Here is a 9,776-nt window from a genome sequence, read left to right as displayed (position 1 = left end):
TCCTCATCTCGGTGACCAACATTCTTAATCCAGCGCTATCAGGTCAGAGAATGAGAATGAATAACGAAAAAAAGACCACCCTATTTTGACTATACTTGGACCCGACGCTCGCAACACTGCTCTTCAATTCAGATCGGAGCGGAAACTAAACTTTGTCGGGGGGAGGGGAAGGGAACATAGCGCGGGGGGACAACAAAGAATATGTACCGGTACTCGATCACTCGTCCAGGATGAGACGGCGACTGAAAAAACATGACGAGGTATTCGCGGCACCTCCTGTCACCCGCGTAACGAAACCCCATAAAAAATATCACTTTCAATCTGGATTTTTTTCCTGTCTATGCGTTGCGAAAAACCAATTGTAATTACGACACAAATAGTTAAGTATAATGGCATAATACGCGTTGTTGTACAGCAAGAATGTCTACTGGCAATTTCAGCATAACACACGACATGTTCAAGAGGGCGTTAGTTCTCTAGTGGATCTCTATTTTCCGGTGACCTCCGGCCCGGCTCCCAAGAGGCGTGTCCCACAGTATGGCAGCATGTAGACACACATGTCACCGCTGCCAAAAAGTGGGCTCGTTTCAAAAGACAACGACGCAGTCATCATCATCGTCGGACACTGCCCCGAAGATACAAAAGACAGAACGCTAGGGCTCAGCAGCAGCAGCAGCAGCAGCAGGGTGGGGCTCCCAGAGGCTGGTCACACAAGTCCCTGGCGCTGGTTGATGTGGACGGGGCACGCTCCTTTACGCAAGGGCCCGAGCCCGGCGGAGCCCGGCCAGGCCGGAAGGCGGGGGGACGCGACATAAGACGTTCGGCTCCGTCGCGTGACGGGAAACGAGTGAACCCCTTTAGTGCCTATGCAGGAGTGTGAGGGGGGCAAAACGCAAAGGTCTTTTAAGCTGCCGACGAAGGAAAATGACCCACAGAAATTACAAACAACTTTATCTTAGGGGGCTTAGAGTTTGCATGTGTCAAGTAAAAGCTATCACATACATTCCCCCCTCAAAAAGAACTATTCCGAAAGCTTTAAAATTTTTGAGACGTTTGAGAAGAACGAACTTAACGACATAGCAGTCGAAACAACACGACACAGAATGTAAACATTTTAATGGCAAAGCTTCACAGCATTTCTCTTTGCTGCCCCAAGCAACGTTTGCAGTGTTGTCATCGTCAGCCACTCACTACTACTTGAGGGCCTCTTACCGACACGACGATCGGCACCGGAAGCGCCACGGCAGGTTGGTATCAGCCCAGAGGCGCGAGTCCCGGCCCCGGCCCGGCTCCCCCCACATTGGCACCTCTGCTGATCTGTTTCGGGCGCCGGCGCCGCTGGGCCTGCCTCGGCCGCGAGCATTGCGTCACGGTTCACAGCGCGCCCCACGACGACGAGGCACCTGCGGCTGCGCGCCACCAAACAGGTCCGAACGATCCTCGCCCCATCGTCTTTCCCTCACAGGAGCACAGCAGGGTGGGATGCAATAATAAGGGCTTCATGCGATAGAGTGGCGCGCGCAGATGTTATTAGGGGATCGCGCTGCAAGGTGTCAAAAGTCAGGCGTGATGCCCCGTGCGCAAATATAAAGGCGATCGAAATATTTGATACGACTAATAATTTAGCTCGCCAATCAACACGCCCCCCTATCTTTCCCATTAACTATTCGACACAATACATACAAACAAAATCTAGCAATTCTCAAATTAATAACAAACATGTTAGAGCTTCAAGCTTTAGTATAAATCATGGAACTTTTTTTTTCTGTGGTTCGCTGGCACGCACATTCTCTCTGTATGTGAGTGGATGTGTGTGAGAGAGACGACCCCCCCCCCCTCCTCCCCCTTTCCATTTCGACATCGGCTCGCCCCGCGCATGTGCGGACCAACACCCAGGCCGATTAATACACGCGTCGTGTGTGTTGCATCAAAACCTGCTGTGTCGCCTGCTCGCGCCGACGGGCCTGGACCAATCAGAGCGCCCCAATTATAGCGCACTCTCGAAAATCCTCAACCAAACGACGACGCGGCGGCGTGGAAACGGGCCAAGGCTGGCGAGGAAAACGACACCTCGCCTCCAAAATCAACCAGCAACGCGTGCCACTAGAAGGTTCCTTCCCTACAAACAAAACACTGACAAATATTTGTAAAAAAGAAAAAAAAGTAGGCTCATTTGATCCACTTTGAATTAATGCAGTAAAAAATTCTTGAGTAAATTAAAGGGAAAACACACAAAAAAAATGCGGTGTGAGGATGGATGTGAAATCAGGTGTAATATGTCTGATTCCATGACCGGCCAGGCTCGTCTCGTCCTGGCTCGGCTCGTCTCGGCTCGGCCCCTGCTGCAGGCCCAGCCAACTGCCTGTTAAATCTCGAACGCTTATTTCGAGTGACGTCACACGCGTACCCGATTGCTGCCAACCTAAATCGATCGCCAGAGGGAAATACGGAGGGAAATATACGTCGGGTACTTTGTTTGCTTGCCAATATGCCGCTGGTATTTGAATGTGTTATGTGTTATCCGATGCCATGATAAATACGGAACAGACATCGGAGACGATCGGGGAAAATATTGCTGGACAAATTTTTACGTTTGTTCACAAGGAAAATTTAATACATCAGAAAATTATAATTCACACATTTTCAAAATCAAACATCTTCATAAAATGCTGAACTATCACCATGTTCTTCAATGAAGTAGGGGGCCCAGTAGGTGCTGTAAACAGACAAAACAGGAGTCATAAGAATTTGGTCGTTACAGTAGAGATCAAACATTCAGTAATCATACTCTTATATACATACAGAAACATGGTCTTCTTGGTTAATTGGGGGGTCGGAGCAGGCAGAAGTAACCCGGCAGGAGTGCAGGAGGGCTGCAGTAGCTTCTGACCGCAAGTGTCTAGGCTAAAGCAACATAAAAAATAAGATCAATTTCAAGTAAATGTATTACATTGGAATTGGTGAAACAAAATCCTCAGGTGATGTAACATGCTATCCAAAGAAGTTCTTGTAACACAAAGGCATGTTCAGTAGCACAAAGCCATACTTATAAATTTGAAGAAGTTAGCTGTATGATGTAAACTTACCTGATCTGTTAAAGAAATACGACACCAAACTAAACAACATGCATTCCTCTTCTTATTCTGCTCCTCATCTAGAGGTAGAACTGCATTAACAAAATGTTCGCCTGGAATTAAAATCATAATAAATTAGAGAAAGAATAGTCTGACTCTACATAGCTTTCTTATATTTTCCTTGTTACTTCATTGTATGTGAACAAATAAATTCAGCAAGCAGACATACAAACCTTGACAGAGTGTGAGAAGATTTGCAGGATTTGTGGACACTTGTAGAGTAGTAGCTGAGTTGAAGGCTGCTCAGCTCAGAGAAGTTCATATTGGCTAATGTCCCAACTGCATCAGCACCCTCTATATGATGCTATTCCTTGCCACTCTACAATACTTCATTATTGTTCCCTCAAGAAATATTTATGTCTACGTTTTGGAAACAAAGTTTCTGACTGTTATTCCATACAGTTTTGAAAGAAGCCTACAGCTATAACAAGTTATAATCAATTTAAAACAAACACAATGGGAACATTACCGTTCAATGAAAACATTCCCAATGGGATACAAAGGTTTAATAAAACAGGAATACTGGCACAATTGAAGTAAAGAAGCATAAGTGTTGGGTGATTTGTCTAAAGAAGGTTAAGAACCGTCCCAAGATATTTTCGTAGGAATTGAAAATGGACAATCCTTTTTTCTGATAACATACATAATGTCAACTTTCTAGCGCTCATGGGTAGTCTTTCGGCAGAGTGACAGGTCAAATTATTTCAGAAAATCGACGGAAATCAAGTCCCACTGCAAAGCTGCTTAGCAGAACACTTTTCAAAACATATGGCCTCCATTGGTGTGCAGTGTTGTCTTTCCCCTCCTGCTAGCACGGAAATTTGTGTTTTTCTATTAAATGTCATACTCCCTATTAAGACCCCAGGATTTATTTTACGAACAAGTTTTACATTTTAAGTGGTTTAAAATTAAAAATCTTCCTTTCAAGTGTTCATAAGTGGTCCAACAGATGTGTATTTTGGTTCAAAGTTTTCATGTGTAATGTTGGCGGCAATCGGGTACGCGAGCTTTAGCCGACCGGAAACAGTAGACCCAGTTGCCTGGGCCTGCCCTGCTGAACTTTGAGAGTCGCCTTCTGCTGCTGACTGGTCGCGCGATGACCCCCTCGAAAGGAGGAGCGGCAAGAAAATGTCGAGAGCCGTCGGGACGTGGCGGGACGTGGCGGGACGGGGTGGGGTGGGGTGGGGTGGGGTGAGGTGAGGTAAGGTGAGGCGGGACGAGGCGTTGGCGGGGTTCAACTCAACCACAGCTCAGCTCGATACTCGCCGCGCCCGTCACAGATTTGTCCTTCCTCTGCATCAGAAACTGTTGTCCCCACAAACAGGTGGGCGAGAAAAAAGTTCCATGGATAAACGGACCATGAAAGTTGATGTACTAAAATTACAAGGGTTCGCCGTCTGTTAATTATCTTGAGGAGTAAGTGGGGTCAGGTCTTCTTGCGTTCGTCTGTCATCTGGCGTTCGCTTATGGCTTGTAAGCAATTGCCTATATGTATTGGCGGCTTATGGATCGTCCAGACGAATCGTTCATTTTTCTCGGATTTATTGGGAAAATTACGGGAGGTTAGCGCCTGCGAGACTCGGGGTAGGCCACCCCGCAGTACTCGCATGCATTGCAAGCAAGATGTTGCCTACCTGCCAGGCGCCCTAAGAGCATGCAGAGGCTGAACTTGAGAGGTTCAGCACGGAGAATGACGGACGTGTACTTCCTGGATAATTTCCTTCGCGGCCGAAAGAGTGGTAGGAGTAGGGCGGCCCGGCAATGCTTAGAGCCACAATTATAGTTTTGTATTGCTTTCAGTCTCTTTCGGGAGAATGTAGATACGAGGGGGAACAAGTGTCGCTGTCGCTGGCCTATGCCGCCGGGGACCGCGCAGCGATAGGCTGGCGGCACCTGCCCGGCCGGCCGGCACCTTGGGGCATTCCAGTCGCGCCCCTGCGGCGCGGTGCAGTGCAGCGGCAGTGCAGCGCCACGGCTGCATCGGGAATGCGTTTGGCGCGCCGCTCCACGCCGTGCAGCGCAGCGGTGCACTACTGGCACTACTTGGCGGGGCACGGAGGGGCACTTCTGCACCTCCTCGCGGGCTCCAGACGAGCTGCGCGATGATATTCAAGAGCCACGTAAAGCTCGCAATCGATAACAATTAGAGCGAGTGCGAAAATACCGCCGATAAAATTGGAAGAATAAAATCTGCCGTTGTGGTAAACGTGCCTTTTACAGCTACGGCTGTAAAAATATGTATTATTGCATTTTTTTACACGATAAAAAAATACTCGTCGGCTTACAGGAAATTTTCTATGATGTACGTCGTAACATAACAATTTAAAATTGTAAATTTACAAGCACTTCGTATGGACTCGGAGTTGGTCAACAAGCACAAGTAAGAGTATGGCAAAATGTAAATTTACGCGGGTATTTTTCACTGTGCGGCAGTGCAGTTATTACGTCGTCGGGCTCCTCTAGCAGCGCGGGCCGATCAAGCCCGCCCGGGGTGAAAGCCACTCGCGCAGAAGGAGATCACAACGAGAGCGCGCGAGGAGATTTAGTCGCCCGTCATTTTGACAGAGCGACATCTGTAACGGCTGGCCGCTAATCGCTCGGCAGGCGCGCGCCTCGAAGTGCAACACGCTGCACACAGCACGACGCGTGCACTGGGAGAAGAAAAGTGTGTGACTGTCGCACACTTGCAGGTGTGTGAATACATACCCATTCGTGCACTTAATGGAGTAAAACGTATGAACTTTCCATTGAAAATTCACTCACTTGTGCCGCGATGCGTATATAAGTATGACGTTCACACTCCTACAAGAAGTGAAGTCGTGCGCGTGGGCGACATTCACACACTTGGCTTTCCGTTGTGTTGGTGACGCGAGGCGCGTGCAAGAGCGGCGCCTCACAAGCGGAAACCAAAAACTCGGGGAGCGTCCGGCGCGCGCGCGCGCGTTTTTGAACCCAGAAACGACTTTCATATTCAGATTCGTTTTCATAATGTGGCGCTCTCCGCGGCTGCGCGCGGCGGTTGTTGCGCAACGGGGCTGCACTCATTGTGAGGGCCGCGGGGGCCGCATCGGAGAAAGGTTGTCCACATTCCGACGAGCAATTTTTGCCCGGGCCGCCGCTGCCGCCGTGTGGCGGCGCGACGTACGCGGAACCTCTCTTCCTCGACCTCCCGCCCGGCGCGAGGAAATATTACGGAACGTTTGCGCACGCGGCACGCACGCCGCACGCACGCGGACGGGTAATCACTTCCTAACGTGTGGAGGCTGAGGTCTCCGCGGGAGCCGCCGGCGAACCGAGTCTCATTTTCGTTCATGCGTGTCGCGGGCTTGTGTGAACGTCAAGGTCACTATTAAACTAAGATTTAAAATAAAAAGAGAGAGAGGAAAGATAGAGAGCGCGAATACACACCTAGGACAGAGCACGATGCTCTAGTGAGCAGATTATTCGGTTTTGATCTCGGTTTTGATAGCTGCGTCTGCCGAAGGGCCGATGCCCTACTCCAACTGGTAGATCCCGACGATATAATCACCCACAGCGTTGCCTTTTTTACTCCTTTTTTGTAGTGTCTTTCATCCGCTTGAGAAGCTCGAAAATTTTCGCCGCTCCACCTGCGTTGAAGTTGATTGGGGTGGTGGACGGATAAAAAAATCAGCCGACTGACCCACATCGTCGCTTCGTAGTAAGAGTTTCACCAAAAACTCATTGTCCCTTTTTCCCATGACAGAGGGGACTCGCATGAGTTCCTTCCAAAGGGGGGAGCGGGGGGAGGGAAAGGGGTACTCATCCAGGCGGCTAAGCACCGAGACGAGACAGGAGGTTGCGATGGACTCTCTCCACGGGTGGTTAATCCCAAAAGTTACAGTAATTATGAACGTCTTATTGTCATTGATGAAGACAGGGGGATTGTCCGGCGATCGACGATGAGACGTCCGCGCTATCGGCGAGAAAATATGAAATGTTGTTGGGCAGAATTTTCCAGAAAAGGAGAAGCCGGTATAAAGGCGAGCAGCGGCGGGGGCAATGCAGGGCTGGGCAGGACAGAGGAATCCCAAGGGCTGATCGGAGATGGCCGCCGTGCTGCAGCCTTGGGACGTATTTATAGAAGCACATAACCTTACCGGGGCACACAGAGCTCTCTGCCCCCCCCCCTCCCTCCGTCTTCTTCACGACCATCTTCGCAGACTCGCCGACTCGCCCTTCTCTCTCACGTGATTTTTATTATTAATATTTACTACACTTAAAAATAATATTGGAATCTTGTATTTTAAAGTTGTTCGCTAATGAAGGTAACTACTATCGTGTCCAAAGCAGTGCACTGATGTTACGTGTCACCCAACATTGGCCGACGCCTTGCCGAAGAGAACGAGCGAGAGAGAGAGAGAAGCGGTTGCAACACTCATTGCTCGCAGATCTGATAGCGAAGGGTCTCTTTATCCAATGGCGACGGTTCACTGTGGTTTCGTCCCGTCCTATCTCTCTCACTCTCTCGCACCCAGAGAGGGCTCTGCCCGGCCCGGTCCTCGCCTGCAGCGCCTTACCCAATCCCATCCGCGAGGATCAGCCACACGTTTGTCACGCTTTCGGTGCGCATGTGAAGAAGGAAGCGCTCGATACACTGTTCTTGTCGTGTCGCTGCCGCCGACTATCATTGCTTTTGCCAACAGGTTCTTGAAACCGTCCATCCATTTGTCGCCCCCTTTGGCATTCAGTCAGAAACGTTTTGTAAATTGGAAGTGAGACTTGTTGATGGCTACCAATAAGAAAAAAAAATCTAACAGTATTTTTGGTGAAATAACTTCATTATGTTAAAAATTGTTATAACTCTATAAAGAGTTTTTGACGAACATTCATTCACAGCCCCAACCCCCCATTTAGAAATACCGGGGAATTCCCAGAGAACTTCGTTATCTAGGTTCTAAAATGCCAAAGGAATTTGAAAAATACGAATCACGACGACTAATTCTTCGCGAAAACCCAGACATTACATTCAACGGTAAATTAGAGGTCTATATCTTCGCAGAGTCCGCTGAAAGTGCGTAGCGTACGGCGCTTCCCCCACGATCGAGCGCGCTGCTCACCGCGTGCTGACCACCGCCACTTTGTTCCATAAGGCATCCCTCCCACCCACACTCTTCACTATTTTTCAATTTTCTCGTAGGAATATAAGAAAACAAAGTAGAGAATAAAAGGTTATGAGGCACACTCACCCGGTGGGGGTAGGCGAGATGCCACGAGACGTTGAAGGCGGATCCAGTTTTCAGTGTCGTCTTTATCGATCCTGCAACAGAGAGCACACAAACGCCATGTTTACAGATGGGACGACAATAAGAGCTGCGCGATGGGAGAGCACAAGGTGAGCGCGGCGGGTGCGCGGCTAGCTGCTCTCCTCAGTGCCAAGTCCACGTCCTCTCTCCAATCACCGCGACCACCATAAGGGGCAGAAGACCGCCGGCCGCCGGCCCAAGGCGAGAGCCCGGGAGAGCCCGGGGGAAGAGCGGGATGTGGGATGTGATTGATTCCAGGGGAAGATGGATATTAATAAAACCCTTCGACCCCCCCGGTCCCGGTAGGGCAAGATCCCATCACGGTCCCGCCGCCGTTTCCGGTTCGGGAAATCACATTATCCCTGTCATACCTAAAACGGAAAACGGGCGAAAAGACTACATCAAATTCAGCGGCACAACCTGTAGTGAAGTTGAATCCACATTTACGTATGGGAAAAGGAATAAAGTGGAACGGTCGCAACATATATCCCACCTCTCTTTAACCCGTCCACATTCAGGGTGGGTGATCTGCGGATGTCTGAATGGGTTGCATACTTGCACGGGGGCCATAAAGCTTCTTGGCACGCCCACCCGCACGCCTGAGTCCAATACAGTATAAATATAGCCATGTTGTAAATATAAAAACATGTTGTACACCCAAAGAAGGTTCCTAGTAGAACATTTTCCCTGTATACTTGACTTTCCTGAGGCAACTAAGCTTGGGAATCGAGTACACGAAAAAATGTGCTAATATCAATAAGAACACACGTTTTTCTTTTTTCTTGTTGTGTACGATAGGCCTAAAAGCTGAGGACGTATTTTTGCCGCCGAGAGTGGAATTCCTTGTAGCTGCAGCACAATCGCTTAAGGTGGATTGAGACGTCGAAGTGTCAAGTTGGAGGCGAGCCAGCGGCAGCAGGAGGCGGCAGTGCATTCCCGCTATCCACCCCTGCCGCGGCCTGCCGGGCCCGGCCCTGCCACCGGGTGGGGGAGCGTCCAGCCCAGCGAGGCATGCGAGTGCTGGCCGCTGCAGCCGCTGCAGCCGCTTAACGGTCGGCGAACAAGCGAGCGGAATAAAATGAGGCGGCGACGTAAGACAAACGGCCGCACGATGATAGCCCTGGTGAAAGTGATGCCCCGCACTTTACCTCCTCCGATAACCTCAGCGGCATCGGCAGCAAAAGCGGCAGCAGTATGGTGGTTTATTCGCAACCGCAAAAGCCCACCCTATAAGCTCGGCCGGGGCAGACAGAATGACAGCATCGGAGGTAGTGGGTGGCACGGGAGAAGAGGGGAGGGGATGGCATGCACCCGTTGGATGCCTCGCACATCAAGTGTTTCTCTCTCGCTCTCTCTCACTCTCGTCCCTCGTCGCTGC

General features: G+C 49.9%; 1 long non-coding RNA gene across 1 annotated transcript; it reads right to left on the bottom strand.

The window, feature by feature from the left end:
* Positions 1 to 2,584: 2,584 nt before the first annotated feature.
* Positions 2,585 to 4,180, bottom strand: LOC113207305 (uncharacterized). Its single transcript, XR_003303461.2, has 4 exons — positions 3,308 to 4,180; positions 3,087 to 3,187; positions 2,803 to 2,904; positions 2,585 to 2,716 (listed from the first exon to the last, which is right to left on the bottom strand). It is a non-coding gene; the product is annotated as an uncharacterized LOC113207305 (long non-coding RNA).
* Between the last annotated feature and the right edge of the window lie 5,596 nt (positions 4,181 to 9,776).

The sequence above is a fragment of the Frankliniella occidentalis genome, unplaced genomic scaffold, assembly GCF_000697945.3.
Source record: "Frankliniella occidentalis isolate FOCC.00 unplaced genomic scaffold, Focc_3.1 Scaffold1, whole genome shotgun sequence".
Classification (NCBI taxonomy): domain Eukaryota; kingdom Metazoa; phylum Arthropoda; class Insecta; order Thysanoptera; family Thripidae; genus Frankliniella; species Frankliniella occidentalis.
The sequence above is the reverse complement of the archived record's forward strand: the minus strand, read 5'-3'. Positions and strand labels throughout refer to the sequence as shown.